Source organism: Berghia stephanieae, chromosome 4, assembly GCF_034508935.2.
Source record: "Berghia stephanieae isolate SIO BIC M18660-M18661 chromosome 4, UCSD_Bste_1.3, whole genome shotgun sequence".
NCBI lineage: Eukaryota > Metazoa > Mollusca > Gastropoda > Nudibranchia > Aeolidiidae > Berghia > Berghia stephanieae.
Genome location: NC_088363.1, coordinates 29,723,603 through 29,746,988, shown reverse-complemented (window position 1 = coordinate 29,746,988; position 23,386 = coordinate 29,723,603). Strand labels below are relative to the sequence as shown.

The 23,386-nt window shown below is 33.5% G+C and overlaps 1 protein-coding gene across 2 annotated transcripts in view; it reads left to right on the top strand.

Moving 5' to 3' along the window:
* Window positions 1-5,336: 5,336 nt before the first annotated feature.
* The window catches only part of LOC144970386 (serine/threonine-protein phosphatase with EF-hands 1-like), a gene marked incomplete at its 3' end in the record, with an annotated part of 44,964 nt that continues 26,914 nt past the window's right edge, over window positions 5,337-23,386 (top strand). The window contains 1 exon segment of one of the 2 annotated variants that reach the window (XM_078909965.1): window positions 5,337-5,583. 2 annotated transcript variants of the gene reach the window in all.

The following is a 23,386-nucleotide window of genomic DNA, read 5'->3' as shown; positions in this document are numbered from 1 at the left end:
TAAAAAACGGTTGGCTAAGACACTCATCTTGTGTTTGTTTATTTCTTTTTAAGGACTTGACCTCATTCGCCTTTCATTGGAATATCGACAAGGGGAAAGCACTCCGACCGTCCAAGAGGTTTTTGAATCGGGTCGTGATATTACTTCATCTCAGCCGATAATAGTGGTTATTACCACGAGGACCGTGAGGACAGTGGTACCGTTACAAACTCGTCCCTCGCCTCAGGCGTAGGAGTCTATCGGGTTTTAAGTAGCCACCAAATTCTGTAAGACATTGATCTCTTCTAGTTGGTGTTTTGAAAATATTGTTGAAATTGTATAGAAAAACATGGAATGGCTCCTTATCGATTTACAAGTAGAAAAATACTATACAAATTACGGAAAATAAGAATTTTGGAAATTTTGGGATTTATCCCTTGAATGTCATGTCTTTAGGTGGTTTTTAAAAATACATTTTTCTTTTAGCTTTGTATGGAACTGTATGACCCGCCGCTTCTATCCAGCAAGTCACCTCGCCCTAGCTCAATTTACGGCGCTGCTCTGCGGCTGACGCCTGGGTTATTCCTGTCGTCCCCTGGATTAAATCCTAAAGACAAATTTCCCCTATGGGATGAATAAAAGGAATTTTATTTATTTATTTATTTTATTATTTTTGATAGTTTAACATTTTTTTTGCTTTTGATATAATTTAAACAAAACAAAACAAAAACAAAAAACTTAAATCCAAACCTAAGTACCTAAGTACTCGTGTTTAGCAATAATCTCTGGTCAACATAAATTCTCAAATGTTTGGCCCTCTTCCGACAACAGGTTCTCGTTCTGTACCCCCTTCGTCATGACGCATTCACTTATATAGCTCATTCCGTTCTTCCTCCGATTCCCTAACGTAATAAAGCTGCCTGTAACCAAGGCTCGGAGAATGAGGCCAATGTATTATTTTTTTGTGTGAACTTTCATAAACTCATTTCTTAAACTTATTTTGCGTTTTTCTCAAAATGTCCATCTTGACATAAGCGGCATTCTTAGGACATCTAGAAGACATTTTTGATACTGTACATGTGGATAGTCCAAAAGCAGTTTTATACAAGTATAGAGCCTTGTAAACAATAATATGTGCTTCATTTTCAATATTATGCATCAAGTTTAACATTGTCTTTTTCCTACATACCCTTCGTATTTATTTTTCAAAATATAGATGGAACGAAGATGACGTCACTCAGGCCTTCGTTATTGTTTTTTGCCATCCACGTTTATGAGTACTCACTAAACTGGATGAACCAGACTATAAATGTTCAAGATTTCACATAGTTTTGTGTGTTGGTCCGTTATACTTCCATATGGCAATGTTGTGAGCTTCTTAGCCAAGCGCATACTATCTATACATTGTAATGATGTATCCAAAAAGCCTTTTTTATTGTATCAATATTGTGTTATGATGCCATTCTGAAAAGTTGATAAGAATCTGAGATTTGACTATGAATGTCCGAAAATTGTTCATAAAAAGTCTAATATGTCTTTGGTGACGTCATCACAAAATTGGTGAAATTATTTCTGAAAGGCTGGATATTATGTCACCTTGCAAGTCCAAAACATTGTTTAGCTTTGAAATACGCCGTTTTCTTGATTGAAAATTTGGCTACAGGAGACCCCTAAGTAGACGGTGTGCTCAATTCTTTAAAAAGAAACATCCAGACACAATATCATTTATGAACAAATGTCTAAAAACGGTATTGTGTCGGGATTAAAATGCTGCTTAAATGACATTTTAAGTTTAACTTATAAACCTTGAGTTAAAATAACTACCTGAATTGAAAAGGAAGTGTTTCTTCAATTCCAATTTTTTTTTCTGATTTAGTTTGGATTTTATAGCCAATTTTTGACATCCATACCATTCCGACATAATACCGTTTTCAGGCGGCCGGTCATATTTTGAATTAGTGTGTCATTTAATACTCCAGCCCTTTTTAGATTCTAAACTTAAGGTAAAATGTTGGTCTCAGTAAACAGAGTGCTTTGTCTAAGGATTACGCAATTGTTTTTTTTTTTTATCCAACCCCAACTCTACGAAGCAAGAATTTGATAAGCTGTCGAATATTTGATAAAAGGCTTATTTTCATTGTGTTCAATATATCTTACTTGATTTACCGCAATTAATTGCACAGCGCAATATCCAGTAAACGTGCTCAAAACGCTTAATAAATGTGACCAGTCACCTCACATAGATATTATGTTGAAGTTGATTTATGTTTAAAATTGAATTTTATATCTAATACATTTTTATAGATAAATACCTTCATTGATGATTGTGAGCTTTGTTTCTTTTATTTCAAAAGCTGAAATTTCCAAATTTTACTTAATCTTGGCGTTCACCTCATTATCTTTTTCATCCCGTCCACTGCGGCGACATTATACCAGAGTGGCAAGATGGGTCTAAGACTTTTGTTGTGTTCTTAGATCATTAATTAATAAGACGTTTTATTCCAAGAATCAACAAACCAACTTGTTACAGTAAAGAACATTTATTTAACAACATAACATAAGATACATGTGAACAGGATGACGGTTGGATACAGAATGACTCCCAACAAGGTAGTTACTAGAACAGACGCTAGTTGTGAACGATACTACATCAGATGGACGATACAAGTTACGATACTTGAATACAATAACTTTCATTCACAACAACTTTCAGGTCGGAAACGTCTTTGGATTGTTAAGTTTAAGATTTTTTGACAAGTCGAGGGTCATTTTGATCGACCGACATGAGGAGAAATAGTTTTTAAAAAAAAGATAATAAAGAAAAATGGCTTCAGTTTGCAACAATATTCCCTATAATCCTTACACTGTAATTTATCACTGTCCTATACTACAGACAGCAAAGGTAGTACCTACTTATCTTTTAACCGTTCGGCGATCTCGCTCCCCACTTTTTTATACCTAACACTATTAGTGCTGATAATTATATATCTTATATTCTGTGTTCCTTTATTCCTGTTATTAATGGACAAAATGATTTTGTGTATCACTGCCAATCATGCGTCCATTTATCTCAAAACGGCAAGAGATGTCTGGATGAGATTGGTGTTTGAAAACTGATTTACATCTGGTGCGTCTTAACTTATGAGATTTGAGTACAAATTCAGAGCCCGTGGAGATGGATTTATATTGACTTCTATAACGTGAAACGAACAATAACAATTTCTTGCTATCCTTTGGATAGGCCACTAGTCTATCTCAGCGTACTTTCCGTGAGACCTAACTAACCCACTATCCATTCACTGGACAGGGGTGGATAGGGGGATAGAAAAAAAATCTCGAGGCTGATCACGGTCCCTTTGTGTGTGAAGCGAGTGGTCTACCAACTGAGCTATCGGGACCCCCATTTGAGTATAAAAAAAGATCTTTATTGAAAAGAGTGCATTTTGTTTCTTAAGCTTCAAAATACAAACATTTCCTAATTTTGATAATTTCTACAGTTTTCTCAATTTAGAGTATTCCAATATAATGTCAGATTGAGCCATTCACTTCACTCACATATTATGTTCGAAATTCACTTTCTTGCTTTCTTCTCTTAATTTGCAAACCACCTCTGGTGTATTGTCATACATGTACGTAGGTGCCTTGATGCTTTACATTTCAGGATGTACTTGAGTGCTTATAGTAGTGAATTAGCCTTTCTATAAACTTTCCGTGGTGATTGAATTTACAACGATAGGTAGTAGGCAGCGACTTCTTATTACTATTAGTAGACGATGGTAGTAGGTTATTCCACAAGCAAATAGAAGAAGGGAAGAACGATTGTTCATGACTTTGTATTCGGGAGCGAGGCACTTTGAATCACTGCACGTGATGAACACTTTTTGACATTTTGTTACTTACTTATTCGCGGCTTGCGCTTGTATGCACGTTGCCTATCATATATGCCTCCACGACGATCCATCCTCTGACTCTCCCATGTACTGGGAGTTTGTAGGGATGTTGCTTGTTGACATTATCAAACTGGTCTGGAACGTCAACCTCTGAGACCACGAGCTCTTTTTCCTTGAATGTAGTCACGAAGGCTTTTAATGTGCCCTCATCGTCACACATGGCGAGGATGGTTGACTTTGTTGAGATACCATTTTTTCTTATATTTATCTTTCTTGCTTTATCATACAGAATTTTTCAAGTCTATATTTTACACCAGGGCCTGCTCCCTAATTTGTCACAGTAATGGATATTGCTGGATTGTTCGTATGATGAGGACGCCTGTCGAGAGATATGTACTGTTTGAACATTTAGATTTAATTAGCGTGCTGGGAAAATAAATGACTCATGCTGAGAGACATTGAACATTGCGAATCAATAAAAGTGATTGATGTAATATATCTAAATGCCCATGTTTAATAATAATAATAATAATAATAATAATAATAATAATAATAATAATAATAATAATAATAATAATAATAATAATGCTGAAAACTTATATAGCGCTATAACTCCGAGACACCAGACTCTAAGCGCTTAATAATTTATGTAATCCCTCTCTCTCTCTCTCTCTCTCTCTCTCTCTCTCTCTCTCTCTCTTTATTTTTTCTTTCTGCCTATCATTCTATCTATCTTCTCTCCTATTTATCTATCTATCTAACTATCTATCCTATCTACTTATCTATCTATCATCTATCTATCTATCTATAATATATATATATATATATATATTATATATATTTCTATTAATCTATCTTTCTATTACATCGTGTTAGGATTTTAAAATGGTACTAAGAGTGTTCGACGTGTTAAAAGCAGCAATGGAGCGAATTATTATTAAGATTTTCCCACGATGTAGTCTACAATATTGTGGTAAATATCAAAATAACATCTATCTATCTATCCATCTATCTACCTATCTTTCTATCTATCTATCTATCTATCTATCTATCTATCTATCTATCTATCAATATCTACTTATTAATCAATCAATCAATCGATTTATCTATCTATTTTTCTATCTATCTATCTATCTATCTATCTATCTATCTATCTATCTATCTATCTATCTATCTATCTATCTATCTATCTATCTACATATCTATCTATCTTTCTATCTAGCTATATATCTATCTACATATCTATCTATCTATCTATCTATCTATCTATCTATCTATCTATCTACCAATTTATCTATCTATCTATCTATCTATCTACATATATATCTATCTTTCTATCTAGCTATATATCTATCTACACACCTATCTATCTCTCTCACTCTCTCTCTCTCTCCCTCTCTCTCTCCATGTGGCTACTACATCTTCCAATTTGTGACTAGCATTCTGGAAGGGATGGCGAGGTTGTGTGGACACATAAATCTACTCGTCGCTTCATCACAATGTCTCAACGGGTGTCCACATCGATCTTGCCATACGCCAATACAACATTACTTCAGTGAGATGACTATGCACGAGAGTGATTTAGTGTTGAAGTGTTAACAGAAGAGAGCAGCAGTTTTAAGTTAAATGGAATATTTCGATACTGCTATGTCTGTGGTCTAGGCAATGTGACTCTGATTGCCGTATTAAGTGCTTAATTAGAAACAGGTGCAAGGTCAGTGTCAACGATCCCTCTATTTATGTATATTGTGGATTTAAGTTCAATGAAATATTGCATATGTTTGATTCTTTGGATATTGAAAATTGATATCCTTCTCGTTTACCATCAACAAAGTTTTGTCGTGTTGTTAACATGCATAAAGTTATGTGTTTATTTTAAAGTATGATTTATATTATTCTTAATATATTACTAGTGTAAGTATTGCCTTTGTCAAAGCATTTGAAATATATAGACATATTTTAGGTCTAGTTTGATTTTACAACTCCGACAGTGAAAAGCGATCTTTTCCTAATGATTGTTTGTGCGTTATAGAGATATAACAATAATGATTTAATAATAATAATAATAATAATAATAATAATAATAATAATAATAATAATAATAATAAAATATATAATAATAATAATAAAATATTAATAATAATAATAATAACAATAATAATAATAATAATAATAATAATAATAACAAGCATCATCATCATCATCATCATCATTATTATTATTATTATTATTATTATTATTATTATTATTATTATTATATATTATTATTAATATATATTATTATTATTATTATTATTATTATTATTATTATTATTATTATTATTATTATTATTATTATTATTATTATATTATCATTGTTATAATAATAATAATTTAATAATAATAATTATATAATAATAATGATCATAATCATCATCATTATATTATTATTATTATTATTATATTATTATTATTATTATTATTATTATTATATTATTATTATTATTATTATTATTATTATTATTATTATTATTATTATTATTATTATTATTATTTATTATTTATTATTATTATCATTATTATAATCATTATTAATGTTGTTGTGATGACCTCTCCAGAGAATAGAATCAAAATATGTCAATAAATGACAAAAGCGCACGCAATTCAACACACGAAACAAGAGAAAGAAAACAAACGAAATGAGGAATACAAAAGCCAGGTTATGTGTTGTCATGAGCAACTAAACTTTGACGGCTTAATTGAGTCAACAAGTAAGCACAAATTCATTTTTAGAAAACCCAACATTCTAGAACACTGTGATTTCAATTCCGTGTGGATATGTCTTTGTAATGTGTATTTTGTAAGATGACAAGGAACTTAATTTGGTAGAAAATTAATTCACTCAATATTCATTTTAGCTAATAAAACCTGAATTTTACTTCAGCTCCATATTTTCTCGGAATCTGAATCAACCCGACAGGATATAAAATCCTTTACCGATAATGTGGACCCCCTTGTCAACCCAGGAGTGATTGGTTGCCTGGGTCTGTTAGATATTACGGGAAGTAGTTTGCGATAAATAATAAATGAATATATATATAATAAAATTATGTATAGCGCCAATATATATTTGGCCTTTTTGAATGGCACTTTGCAAGACATAGGAGATATGAACATTTTAAGAAAATTTAATTTTGAAATGATTAAGGGAAAGGCAATCTAAAATATTCCTCAGTCTAGACTTGAAGCACTCAATCGTATGAGCCCTTCTGGCAAGAACCGAGAGAGAATTCTAGATTGATGGTACCGCAAAGTAAAATGCACGTTCGGAGAATTTCATTTTCGACATTTTTCTTTCTAAAATGGTGTGTTGTGAGCGAGCCCGAGGTGGCCTGTACTCCGATATCAATTGCATTAGGTATTGTGGTACTAGGCTATGTGGTCTTGTTGTATGACACTCGCTTTTGGATCGGAAATTCCGGGGTACGAGCCTCGCGCTCGGCGCATAGTTGAGGCCGTGGAAAAGGGTTTTACTCACTTTCTCTCACCGTGCTCAGGTGTAAAATGAGTACCTGGCCGTTAACAGCGTTGTCTTTGTCCAAAAAATTGTAATATCGCCTAACAGGCGGCATGTCCCGTCCTACATGTTAAATGTTGCTGTTGACCAGGGAGCTCTTGTAAAGCGCTTTGAGCACATTTAGTGGATATTGCGCTATATAAATCTCAATTTTGATTTTAATTTAGGCCATGCTACATTCGGAAATTATACAGGCCATCTGAAACTCAACTCTCCTCTCGACGAAACTGTTTCAAAACAGGGGATACATTTTCTCAAATATTTGTCCCAGTTATGATTCTAGCAGCTTTATTTTGAAGGTTTTGAATTTTCGTCACAGTATAGGTACTTAGGGGGACCAAAAAGTAGAGAATTACAGCGGAGACTAAAATATTATGGAGACATGAAACGTAGGTGGCTCCTTCCGTATATTGGTGTTCAATGTCAAGTCGGTAAATATGGTATTTTTGTATTGATGTCTTGTGTGTTTAGACAAAATACACATAAGTTATTCCCGCTATAACTAGAATTAAGTTGACGTCACTCGGTCTTTGTTATTGTTTTTTTGTCATCCACGTTTAAGAGTAATTCTCACTTAACTGTATAATCCATGCTATAAAAGTTCATGGTTACACAGAGTTTTGTGTGTTTTTTCCGTTATACTTCCGGATGGCAGTGTTGTGAGCTTCTTAGCCAAGCGCATTCTATCTATATCAATCATTAAATACACAAACAGTTTATAGTCTGAGATACTGCAGTGAGAAGAAATCATACATCTGAATACATAGAAAGCTGGGTAAACCCGTGCCAAATTTCAAAATTGTATTAACACTTTATAAACATAATGAACGAGAGGATGTTTACCGACTTGACACGATCTGACATAGATACGCATCATGTTCTTATAAAACCCTATTGCCACTTCAGAAGTTTTGCGTCTCTCTCTCTCTCTCTCTCTCTCTCTCTCTCTCTCTATATATATATATATATATATATATATATATATAATATATATATATATATATATATATAGATAGATATATCTGTCTCCGATTACAGTAATCAATTATGTTAGTTACAAGTGCGTGTGCACTATCAGTCTCGTACATTTTTCATCCATGAGGTTTCTAATTCTGCTAATACATCTTATATAATAATTAACGACTTGCCATAATGTTGAAACATGATCGGTCATCGTAAGGTGTTCGTCGATGAAGAATCCCAGATTTCTCACAGTTTTTGAATTGTGAATAATAGTTGATCCGACGTTGATCTCATCGACAATTACTTTAGCTTGTTTCCTACGGAAAACAATTAGTTTAGTCTTTCATCGTTTAATTTCAGCTTATTAAAAGCCATCCACTGCCGAATATCATGAACGCAGTTTTCATTTTTTAGACTAGCGTGCTATCCAAAGGGCAGCAATCACGTATTGTCATTGTCCATTCCATACAACAGAACCCGGGATAAACTCCGGATCTTTGTGCCTAATGGCTCTGAAAGATTACTAGAAGACGATGTTGAGTTCTCATTAAATTTGTTATTGATGCATTTTTAAAATCTTCTGAAGGAGTATCCAAGTAAATCTGTATACAGTGCAATGATTGATTGATAGAAGTTAATATAGCTATAATGGAATGCTGTTTTAGTTTTGTCCTCTCTTCTCTTTCTTCTTCTTTTTCTTCTTCTTCTTCTTCTTCTTCTTCTTCTTCTTCTTCTTCTTCTTCTTCTTCTTCTTCTTCTTCTTCTTCTTCTTCTTCTTTTCTTCTTCTTCTTCTTCTTCTTCTTCTTCTTCTTCTTCTTCTTCTTCTTCTTCTTCTTCTTCTTCTTCTTCTTCTTCTTCTTCTTCTTCTTCTTCTTCTTCTTCTTCTTCTTCTTCTTCTTCTTCTTCTTCTTCGTCTTCTTCTACTACTATACTACTTACTATTCTACTACTACTACTACTACTACTACTACTACTACTACTAACTACTACTACTACTACTACTACTACTACTACTACTACTACTACTACTACTACTACTACTACTACTACTACTACTACTCTACTACTACTACTACTACTACTACTACTACTACTACTACTACTACTACTACTACTACTACTACTATCTATACTACTACTACTAATACTAATACTACTACTACTGCTACTAATACTACTGCTGCTACTACTACTACTCCTGCTACTACTACTACTACTACTACTACTACTACTACTACTACTACTACTACTACTACTACTACTACTACTATACTACTACTACTACTACTACTACTACTACTACTACTACTACTACTACTAACTACTACTACTACTACTACTAATACTACTACTACTACTAATGCTACTACTACTACTATTACTACTACTACTACTACTACTACTACTACTACTACTACTACTACTACTACTCTTACTACTAATTTAATTTCTTATCGATGCATTTTTAAAACCTTATCTTGGAGCATCCACGTAAATCTGTTTACCACGCAATGATTAATTGATAGGATTTAACGTTACTCGAGCTATAATTAAATCTCGGGATTAATTCAGGGATTCGATATATTCCAAACAAAATAATCGATACTCAATCTGTTCAACGCACGTTTCTTTAACCAGTTTAATGACTCTCTAGAAAGCCAGCTATTTAAAAATTTGGCCAGAAAACTCGTCCTCTAAATATCGATATATTTAAATGACCATCTTTTTGGCAAAAACTCTCAAACAGGGACCTCGCGATGTCCGAGGTTTGAAAGTTCTTGCCAAGATGAGGGTAAATTAAATTGAAAGATATATAAATGACAAATTTTCTGGCCAAATTTTAAATACGTATCTTTCCAGGTTAAAATACCTCGTGTAACATAATGTGGCCAAATACGGTATCGAAAGGCGAAGAAACTGATTTGTAACGTTCCGTGTTTGGTATTTTAGTCTTTGTTTGAAGACATTATAGATATTCATTTTTGCACATTACTTTTTGCAATCTACAGTTTTCTAGCAATTTGGAATTCACAAATTCCTTGTCCAAAATAGGTAACTCAATAAAGTATCGTTCTACTCACGCATCTGGTTGTATATCATCATACACAAAAATATTATCCCCCCCCCTAAATAACCCTAAAAATAAATAAACAGAACAACTGAAATGCAAAACACAAGATAACAGAAAAATTGATATAAAACTGACGTGAACATTCATGCTGCTCTGACATCCAAACCCTTTTATGGGCCTATTTTAACATTGATGTAATGGACAATATTTTGCGTTATTTTTTGTTTTGAGATTTCTATTACAACAATGAGCCCATATGGAAGTAGGTTATCAGACCTGCAAATAAGTGCACGTCGGATAAAAGCCAAGTGAATACAAAGCCGCAAGACGACGTGGACTTAAATATACTGACTTAATCCTTATCGAGCCATCGGGCCCAGTGAGGCTTTCTACAGAAGGTCTTCTATCTCAAATTACAGCAACAGCTACTAAGACCAAATTGTCGAATGTGATGGACGAAAATGAATGTAACATCTTGAATTAGGTTCTTATTATTTTATTCTCTTCTGATGCTTTTGTATTTAATTGTATAAATTATAAAATATAAAAAACAAACATTAGACACACACACATACACACATACACACACTCTCTCTCTCTCACACACACACACACATATATATATATAATGTATGTATATATATATATATATATATATATATATATATATATATATATATTATAAGTTGTTGCATTATTTAGGGCTACATCCACAAATCGTGCTCAAAGCGCTTTATAAGGGGTCCCTGGCAACAGGAATACTTAACATGTAAGACGAAATATGACACCGGTTAGGCGATATTACATCTTTCCCCAACAGAGAAAATTTAACTGTTAACTGTTAAGTAATCATTTTATACCTGGGTACGGAGAGAAAATGTGAAGAAAGAGCCTTTTCCAAATACTCAACTATTAGCCGCTCAGAACAGACTCGAACTCAGGACCTTCTGATCCGAAGGCGAGTGTCACGACATTAGACCACATCGCCACGCATATGTTAGACTCATTAATTTGTGATGGAAGGTTTTTATTTTTCTCCATCATCACCAAAAACTATCCACTTATTGAAACATATCGATTATATTATATTATTTTTCATAACAGTCACGAAAGGGAGTTCGAATTCCATTGTGTGGGCTGGTTTCAATTTTCAACTAATCAGTATAAATATGATGAGGTAATGTCCCAGTAACATTAACAAATTAAACATACCTTTGTGACGCGATGCAATTATTTTAATGTAATCTTCTTTTCTTCCAGCTTCGGGAACTTTCATTTTTTTACCCCAAGTTTGTTCAATTGGACAATAAGGTGGATTTCCTGTTGACATCAGAGATTTTAATAGGATGGCTGGTATATTTATATCTCTCTTCATTGATGCTTAGGTAAAGTCCTCTGATAATTGCCCGCGTAAGAGAGTAAGTAAGAGTTCTTACCCAAACTATATGGACAAATATGTATCAGGTAGTTTTTGTATGATGTGTTATTTTTTTATAAATAAATCGACGCGTTTCAATTCTTGATTACTTTTATTTCGAAGCCAATTACGGATCAAGACAGACAGGGGCACTTTCAAAAGTAAGACATTCCCAAAACTCAACGCCCAAAAATCTCATCCCAATACGGATTTCAATAGAGAATTTATTATACCTCCTAACGACTTAGTTCCTGAAATGAATGGCTAGTGGTATGACACTCGCCTTCAGATCGGAAAGTCCTGGGTTCATGTCCCACTCAGAGCGGCGCATAGTTGAGTCCTCCTAAAAGGCTCTTTACTCACAGTGTCTTACGTTCAGGAGAATGTCATACATAGCCGCACATTCTCTACTGATCTCCATTACGTGTGCTTCTACTTCTACTACCGTTGTCTTTGTGAGCTCTTGAAGTTATTTGTTTTGCGGATACCCATAAAGAATAGGAATAATTCATGAATTCATGATCATATTTAGGGTGTATTTTCCTCCATCATTGGGATGACATGAGTTTGTACAAGAGTAGAAAAGTTTGCTTTAAACTCACAAGACTAAAACGAAGCTGAAAGGGAACACACTATAGTCGATAATTTTAACATCAATTTAAACCATTCGAGAGATGGGATTATTACTTGTGCTGCACTTGAACTTGAACTGTTTACTGAGTCTGGAACAATCATGGCAAACCTATTTATTTAATCCGGAGATTTTCGAGTGTTACGATTCTATTTTGGAGACAACGGATATTTTCTCGATAAACTCATTTCTAATCCTATTTATCGAACCTTTTTGTTCGTTTACATCTTCAGGAACTTGGCTGGTTTAATTTTCTTCAAAAGTTATTTTTTATGAATTGCGTCGCTTATGTATAATATTAAATTATGCCAACATTAAAGATCAGGCCTCGACAAAAATCAAATACGAAGGATATATACATATATAACATTTGAACTCACAAACTTTTATTCTAAAGCCAAAAACCAATCACTCTCATCTGCTATAAAAAAGATTTGACTACCCCGGAACACCAACACTATGTCCAAGCAATTAATCTATTTACCGTTACTCTACCAATCCATGGATATTCTTTTAACTCGGACTAGAAAATGTGTTGGGAAATAAAAATTCTAACAGATTTTCCTCTCTATTTATGTCTCGGGTCTCAAGGGAAATAATTATGGTGAAGAAATTGATGTTATTCAATTACCTAGAAGTGATTTGGTTTTCTTTTCATTTAAAATAGGGATATCATGTTCGCGTCTTTGTTAGAAGACACCGTGAAACAGCGTGAAAATACATTTCTATTCAAGTTTAATGGCGCCAGTCTGTTTTTTTTCACACTTCAATAATGGATTCACTGTCTCAGTTTCATTAAATTCCATTAGCATCACAGAATTAGGAAATAAGTCTCGTAATTATAGCCTCCAGTCCTGTTTTTTTTGTGGTGAATACTCACGCATTGTTCGTTGAAATCACCTCTTCTCAGGGTTCTTGTTATTCCTCTTTGTGAGAGTGTTAGGGATGGTGTTGTTGTTGTTGTTGTTGAGCTTGCCATTAAAATAATATTGAAATTTTGTAACGAATTTAATTTGTTTTCCTGGCATTATTTGTATCTGAATTAATTAAAACCGCTACAAGCAGCGTTGTCGCACGGTTCTATTATCATTTACAAACAAAAGAAACAATAAATATGAACATTTATATGCTGTTCTCAAAAAATATTATATTTGTTTACTGGATCTGTTAGATATGGCGGAAAGAACGCTGTGGGAGACTAGCTTCCTTTCCAGAGAGTAGGAAGCAATTAGTGTTGTATTGTTTCCCCGCTCTAAAATTCGAAATAAACTCGGGCTCCATGCGCCAAAAGCCCCTGAAGGATTACTTTTACTTTAAGTAGAAAAATTATTTGTCATTGTGCCATGTCAAAAACTAAAGTAAATAAAGCCTATCAATATTAATAGTTAATACAAATCCGACAGATTTTAGCCATTCAAATATTGTGATCTGTCAGAGTACGACCTCTCTCTCTCTCTCTCTCTCTCTCTCTCTCTCTCTCTCTCTCTATATATATATATATATATATATATATATATATATATATATATATATATATATATCTATTTTTCTCTCTCTCTCTATTTCTTTATCCTCTCTCTCTCTCTCTCTCTCTCTCTCTCTCTCTCCCTCTATCTCTCTCTTTCTCACACTCTCTTTTTCACTCTCTTTCCTTCTTTACTCCCTTCCCCTCTCGCACTCCTATCACCACTTTCAAGAAAGCATAAGTCGTCAACATCTTTCTCCAAATTGATTCTGCCCCTATCTCGACATCCATTTCTATTTTAGCTGTGATACTTTTGGACTCTTTCTCTCTCTCTTTCCCTCCATTTTCCTATCCTCTCCCTACCTCCTCTTTCTCTCTCTTTCTCTCTTTTTCATTATTCCCATTCTCCTTCTCTTTACTTTTCTCATTCTCTTTTCCTCTCTTTCACTCTTTTCTTTTTCCCGCATCTAGTCTCTCTTCTTCATGTTTAGCTTTAGCTACGATTTTCTCATTTTCTTGAGCATCATTTTCGATTTTAGCTCTGACACTTTTAGTATCTTTCTCGCTCTCATTTCCTCTCTATCCGTCTTCTCTCCCTTCTTCATCCTCCTTCTCTCCCTCTCTCTCTCTCTCTCTCTCCCTCTCTCTCCCTCTCTCCCTTTTCCACTCTCTTGTTCTCTCTTTCATTCTTCTCCTCCTTCTTCCTTTCTCTCTATTTAACACTCTCTTTTCATCCTTTTCCTTCTCCTCTCCCCTTTCTCTCTTTCTCTTTTCCTCTCTTTCTCTCTTGTTCCCTCCCCCCTCTCGCCTTTTTATCATCACTTTTGAGAAAGCTTAAGTCAACATCATTCAAAAATTGGATTTTCTCTCGCCTCTCATGTCTATCTTTAGCTACGATTGTCTGAATCCAATTTTCTTGGCATCAATTTCTATTTAAGTTTTGATAATGTTACCCTTCTTTAGTTTATTTTTAAAGTCTCGAGTCACTTATCCTTTGAGACGTATTGTCTCAAAGCGGTGCCTTATCAGGCTGAACAAGGTGCCAGAAAGTGGTAGTAAAGTTAAAATGGTCAGAAATGTAAAATTTAAGGTTTATTTTTTATTCTTAAGAATAAGTAAATGAAATAAATGAAAAAGATAAAATTCACTTTATTCATCCCATAGGGAAGACTGAAATAACCCAGTGCCGCAAACTGAGCTCGGGCCCTCGCCGGACATGCTCAAGGTCACACAGCGCAGCGGATATTCAAACTCTGTACCTGTTGGGTACGAAGCAAATACCGAAGCGCTGAGCCACGCTTTCCCATAAGAATTACGCATAAGAATTATGTTCTTTTCCCCCATATAGCATAGTATAGTATAAAGCACGGGTTATTGGGTTGTAAATAAGAACTTAAATTTAAAAACTTTTACGAGCTTGGGGCGAGTGAAAATCGTTAATCAGAATGAGTGTTTATAACCTGAATTGTATTTATTTTCAGGCGTGATAACCCAAGTTTTTTCTGGGCTCATTTGTTATGATGTAAATATTCTCAAACGAACATGAAATATTCTCCATTACAACAATGTTAAATACAAGTCAATAATATCGTCCGGTTATTAGACCTGCGAAGATACGACGCTTCGGCATCTTAGTTTTTTTTTTAACCTTGAGCAAAAGCCTTAGTCCGTTTTGCTCACATTGCGGCGTGTCACTGCCACAGACGAATGTTTTATCTAGGTCTTTTAATTCAGACAGGATGAAAAGTAAAGAAATTCCCCTCAAGATAAATATATAAGGGGCTTTATCTTATTCTATTTATTTTATATATTGTGGAACATGTTAAATTGTGTTGATTTGGCCACCAAACATTTCCCCCAAACTCCCAATTCCCTGTAAAGCTGGAGAGCTAAATGTTCGTATAGGTCAGTCCATTACCACGTCTGGCCAAATGAGTTTTGGTTGATCATAGAAATGGGTTTTACAAATTGTGTTGATTTAACAACCACAATAAATGGTGATCCACAGTCTCAAAACGGTTTTATATATCTGGACAAAACAGACAAAATGAAGTGAATACAAAGTTAAGATGAAAAGTAATATGAATTTTATTTTTGTTTTTACATTCGAAGAACCTACCGTACTATATTCTATATCCAATAATATGCAATAACCCAAGTTATATATTTTTTACATTAAAATACAAAACATACGTCATTATTTCAGCGAGACAAAACGCATAATTAAGAGCCTCCATAAAACACCAATGCGTTCAGATGATTGCCATATTATGCTGCCCAGACATGAACAAGTAATCCTGTTCCGCCTCAAGACAGGCAACACTAGACTTAAAAAACATATGCAGAGCCATGTGAAACTGACATAGTCTGCTCACATGGTGAGGAGGAAGATATAGAGCATATACTGCAGCGATACAGAAAATACTCAACACATAGAGAAGAGATATGACTCTCTGCAACTTCTTTACATAAAAAAACTTTTCGGCCCCTTAGAAGAACTCATCTTCGGAACGGGCCTCCATATATAAAGGTATACGAGACGATGATAAAGAAAAAGAAAAGAAGAAGAAGAAGAAGAAGAAGAAGAAGAAGAAGAAGAAGAAGAAGAAGAAGAAGAAGAAGAAGAAGAAGAAGAAGAAGAAGAAGAAGAAAGAAGAAGAAGAAGAAGAAGAAGAAGAAGAAGAAGAAGAAGAAGAAAAGAAGAAGAAAAGAAGAAGAAGAAGAAGAAGAAGAAGAAGAAGAAGAAGCAGAAGAAGAGGAAGACATTAAAGTCATTTTCCAAAAGACACGAACTCATCCCAACATAATACCGATTTGGGGTGGCGGATCACAACTTCACCCAAACTCCCGTTTTCCACAACAGATGCAAAGCTAAATGTCCGTATCCTTCTGTCTGTTGTAGCGCCTTTGCATTCAAATCCCTGTTTAGATATATTATAATATTCTTGGTCTTCCATAGTTTGATTTAGCTTTTCCAATTTACTACTTACTTTTCTCTCTATCCACTTCAACATCTTTTGTTTTTGCTATCCATGTTTTATAAATGTGTCACATTGTGTTGATTTGGCTACCCAAGCAATTCTCCAAACACCAAATTCCCATCGGAAGATGCAAAGCTAAATATCCGTATACGTCATTATATTACTCACATCTTACCAATTAGTCTCAGTTTAGACTATCTATATTTCAATCCATCTATCTACCCACCTACCTGTCTATCTAGCTTTGAATGTTTAATCCAGCAATCATCTGCCTTAGGTCACCAGACCTGCAAATATGTGCATATTTCCAGCCCTATCTTTCTTTGTCTATCATATTTTTTTCCATTCTGACGTAAACATGCATTGAAAATCCATTATATATAACCATGAGTCATCAATCGTGCATATGATCTGCGCGAAAAATGATGACGCAACGAGAAGGAGAGAGAGAGAGAGAGAGAGAGAGAGAGAGAGAGAGAGAGAGAAGAGAAGAGAGAAGAGAGAGAGAGAGAGAGAGAGAGAGAGAGAGAGAGAGAGAGAGAGAGAGAGACAGGCTACTTACATAAATTGTTGCCGTTTTCAATTCAATTCATTCACAATTGTTCATTCACAATTTTACCGACGTCCTTATTTTATGAATAGCTTTGGATGAGAAGTAGCGGAGTATATAGTAATAAGATTAAATTACGTCAATTGAGTCATAAAGTCGAGCACATATTTGTACAAGACAAAGTGATACTAAGTTGCTAGAAGCTGTGGACTGTAAAACGTGATGAAAAAATATAACCAACAATCATGTAATTGAGTGTCAACTTCGTCGATTCGATACCTCAAGTTTCTTTGCGAGTTAAATCCCTTCCCACCGAGCTTTGGCTTGGGAACAAATCGAAACCGTACAATCGTTTGTTTACAACTGGAGCGATGGAAGGAACACCAATTTTGTTCGGCAATTAATTGTAAGAAGTGATAATAATAATAATAATAATAATAATAATAATAATAATAATAATAATAATAATAATAATAATAATAATAATAATAATAATAATAATAATAACATTGTCCATCTATTCATCTACATCTATCTATCTATTAATATATATATATATAATATATATATATATATATATATAAATTTATTTATCTATCTATCTATCTATCTATCTATCTATCTATCTATCTATCTATCTATCTATCTATCTATCTATCTATCTATCTATCTATTATCTATATGTCTGTCTTTTTATCTATCTATCCATTAATCTATATTTTCTTGGAAGTTTAAAATCGTGTTGATTTGGCCACCTAACATTTCCCTCCAACTCCTATTCCCACCAGAAGATGGACGACAGCAGCTAAATGCCCATTACCCACGTCTTACCAAATGAGTCTCAGTTGATGATAGAAATGGGATTTATAAATTTTGTTATCATCCCAGACTGATGGCCAGATTTATCATTTCACATAGAAAAGCAGTTTCGACTTGCTCACAACTTCACCTACTTTTGAGTCAAATCTGTTAGATTTTTTAAAACCCTCTCCTTACCAAATTCAGGAAAATCGTCACATTCGTTACGATACAACCAACATTTTTTAAATCAAATTTCTTTTGTACACCATAAAATTTAAAGAAAATGAACCGTGTGTTGTAGGGCATGTTTTGCTAAAGAAATTATTTATTACAAGAACTTAACTGCTATTGTGTTTGAGTGATAAAAAATATATTTTTGTGTTAGTTGGGTGTGAAGTTTTGGGGAAAATCCTGAAAATAAAGGGAGAGAGGGAATACACTGATTTAAAATAAATTTCTTTTTCTGCCGTATTCTGAACAAAAATCCAACAATTAAATACAATTGGCTAGTTAACTCATTGATTGATTAAAACGAACCTAATCTAGTCAAAAATTTAAAAAATTGAAACTTCTAGCTAAAGTGGCTCTCTCTCTCTCTCTCTCTCTCTCTCTCTCTCTCTCTCTCTCTCTCTCTCTCTCTCTTCAAGAACCGAGTCTGTGCCAGACATCGGTGATCATGATACAGTATTCAGCTCTTTGATCAGGTAACCTCCAAAAATTAATATTACTCTTCTCTTTTTTTATCACCCAGCTGTTCAAACTATTCAAATATGTTTTCTTAGTCTACTTTTACTCTTTTTACCTGCAATCTTTCCCGTGAGAGCAAGATGTTCAATACATTTATGTCGATTTAGGTGCCCTAAAAAATTATTTTTGTCTTTTTCTTATTGTACGAATGAGTAACCTTTTAAGCTTCAGCTTGCTATTATACTTCTTCATTAGTTTTCTTCTCTGTCCATGAGATTCTTACCATCCTTCTAAGAAACCGTATCTCTGCTGCCTCCAGTGGCTACCATCTTGTCAAAAACTCTCAAACGTGGGGATGTCCTGGAAATTACAAGTTTGAGCGGTTTATTTTTATTTAGCTTTTGTTTGATTTATTTTTTTAAAAAAAATGTTAAGAAGAAGGTGATGGTTATTTTAATCGATCGATATTTGGAAAAAGTTTTCTGGCCAAATTGTTTTTTAAAATGTGTTTTTTCATGGAACGGCAGTTTTGTAAATTTCATTGGAATCTCCATTGTGTGGCACAAGCTTCCAAGTCGGTCCTTTGTAAAATGATTTCCCAAGGGACGTAATTGTTGCTTTGTTGACAGCGTAGAGAGCTTTTCTTTGCAGATTTTCTTGGGGCCTTTGTTCGAGTGTGTCTGTTTAATGCTTTGTGTAAATGTGTGTGTGTGTGTGTGTGTGTGTGTGTGTGTGTGCGTGTGTTTGTGTTTGGTTTGTGTTTGCTTAAGAAATAATCTTATTTTTTGAACATAAGTGTTCTCTGAAGATGTCGAAATGTCGTCCTTGAGCGAAGGAAGTAGAAGAAACCTATTTATTATAATGATGTTATCTGAAATGTTCGATGGAACAACCCGAACCCCTTAACTTGTTTTTGTTGTATTTTGAATGTTGCCGGTTCTGAGCTATTATTCTGGTTATTTTTGAATAACTGATTTAGAGATAATAATGCTGAAAAGTAAGGAGGAGAATGGTGCTGATAATGATGATGATGATGATGATGATGATGACAATAATGATGATGGTGATGGTGGTGACGAAGATGATGATGATGATGATGATGATGATGATGATGATAATTAATTATGATAATGCTGATATATATATATATATATATATATATAATAATAAGCTCATCATTATCATCACCATCAATATATATATATATATATATTTATATATATATATATATATATATATATATATATATATATATATATATATATATAATACTACTAATAAATACACTAATTTATAATGGATTTCATATAATTATGAAATACTACATTTCATAACCAATAAGTTGGGAATACTTGATTTTTACGGACAAGTATATAATAGACATATCATGGTTTATATATCAATTATTCCTAACTTATTGGTTATAAAATGTGTTTCTCAATTATATGAAATCCACTATAAGTTAGTTATAGAAATTAATACTGAAAGACTAATACCTTTATGTCATCAATTATGAAATATAAGATTTCTTCTACATATTTCCATTGACAAAGGTTTAAACAATTGCCATTGGAATAATAAGGATTTAAAATGCTAAAGAATAATCTTTTTATATATAAAAAAATAGTCGTCGTCTTTGATAAGGAGTCAAAACTACAATCAGCTGTGAACAAGTTATCAAGACTTAGTTACATCGAAATCAGTAATAATGATGGTGTGGCTATGTAATCTAGTGGTATGACTATCGACTTCGGATCGGAAGGTCATATTTTCGAGTCCCTAGCGGCGTATAGTTGAGTCTTTGGGAAAGCCTTTTTACTCACATTCTCCAACCGCGATCAGGTGTAAATTAAGTACATGGCCATTAACAGCGTTGCCTCTGTCCGAACAAAATTGGAATATCATCTTCTAACAGGCGTCATTATGTATCGTCCTTAATTATCAATGTTGGCTTGGAAAGTGCTTCGTGTGGTTTGCTCCATATAAAAGATCAAGTTAATGTATTAGCAGTGCAGTGTTATTAGTGCCAGAAATAGCGCGTCTAGTTGAAAAACAAATGACCGATCGGGACAACGTCTGGAATATGTTTTTATCTTCCAACAATGCCACATAAATGTCGGTCCGAGCAGAAATCATATTCGATTTATTTCCAAAGATGAATAGCCCCCCATGTGTCCTGAATTGAATCATGTGAACTACAACATTTGGTCATTGATGATTTATAAGGGTGTTTTAACGTTTTACACAAGAACTGAGTTAAAAGAATCAATTTAAAATGCATGGGATCGACTCACTATTCAAGACATTAGAAGATCAATTGGATCATTGGAAACAATGCTACGGATAAGCCATAAAACAAAATGAGGAATCGAAAGATCACATCGAAATTTGAGAACTACGTCCAAAATCTTCGACATGGCATTTTTGCTGATGGTTCAATAAGACACTCGTGAAATTAGTTATTTTCAATATAATTTTTTTTGCAAAATTTTAAATATAAATTTAGTTAAATGGGTTTGATTATGGTTTGATTCTAAGGATAACGGGACTTAACAGAGCAAAGATGGACGATCTTCATTAAGGACCAGCGTATATTTAGACTAGAAAATAAGATACCAACACTCTGAAACCAGAAATTCATTTACACAAGGCATGTATTCACTCCTTTGGATGAATAATTTTACACTTCCAAAGAGATAAGAGACAGTTTTTTGACACCACACTCCTTTTTCTCCCTATTGGTTAATATAGCAAGGTGTAAAAAACATCAATGTCTGGAATGTAGAATACAGCCTTTATTTGCTCAAATAATAATAATATATAGCTTGTGATAAACAATCATGTTTGTTGTTTGCAACATAAAAAAATATGTTTTAATCAAATTTTTGCAGTAAATAATCCGAAATGATTCAAGAACAGAGGATATGCCACCTACATTAGATCAAATTAAATTCACCTTCTTAAAATGTTAAAATCATAGGGGATAAAAACACTTTTTAAAGCTAATTTTTGGTGCAATACCGTGTGTTCTTTGGATTATTTTTCAAAATGTATAAAAATAATCTTTTTTCACAATACTTTAACATATTCTGTTGTGCCTTATCTTATTTTTCAGGCTGAATATATAATAAATAAAATATATTAAAAATGAACTTTATATGGGCCCTAAACATCCACAGGTCTCGTGTTCTTCGACGCTTTATTAATAGAAACTGGCCAAAAAAACAAAAACAAAAATAAAATAAAATAAACCCAACAAACATCTAAACATAGCAAACAAATTCATGACACAACATAATAAGTATGCCAATAGAAAAACAAATTCAAGGCTACATCTCCTTCATAAAAAAAAACAAAACAAAAAACAAACCTTGCGGAACAACTCAGTCTTCAAACATTTCCTGAGTGATGACAAATTTCACAGGACTTTTTATGAGAACTGAGTGCGTTCCATAGGCGTGAACATAGAATTTATCTTTTAATTGCCTTATACAATAGCTTATCATCATTACACAATCTCATATAGATTGTCACGTATCATTTACAGACAGCTTTTACACAGGTTTGATTGTAAGGAAGAAAATAAATCAATAAGGCGACGTAGAGCCGAAAATAGTAACTATTGTAAACTACTGAAGTTAAAGGAAATTGTACAGACAGGGCTCTATAGATTTATATATTTAGAGTATGAAAATATTATTATTAACGTAAATCAGAACCCACACCTAGCTATTTCAGCTGTGTCAATTGTGTTGCCTACATGTTCAATTTTATATCACTATATATAATATATATATATATATATATATATATATATATATATATATATATATATAATATATATATATATAAATATGTAGCGATGGTCGGCGGATCAAAACTGAATTCTACATACGAGCTTTGCGCACCATGATGACATCAGAGGTCTGAGCGAGACTTCAGAGGTTTGATCCGCCGACCATCGATATGTGTGTGTGTGTGTGTGTGTATGTGTGTGTGTGTGTAAGTACAGTGATATATATATATATATATATATATATATATATATATATATATATATATATATATATATATAATTGGTGGATGTCTTGTAGCTTGAACAGTATTGTTGGACGAAAAGTGAGTTATTTTTTACTAATTTATGATATATACATGGTATCTTACAAAGATGTCTCCTCTGCATCCCTATAAGAAATATGAATGATCAAATGCACATACGAAAGGTGTGAATATGACCCACCTTTGTTGTCGACATAAACAAACATGTTATTGATCTTGCTCGAGACGTAAACCAACTTCAAAATTACCATGACTGAATCTCCAAGTCAAGTCATTTAGATAACACTACGAATTGTATTTTAGCAACTCGACCACTCCTTTACACTTACTTCAAA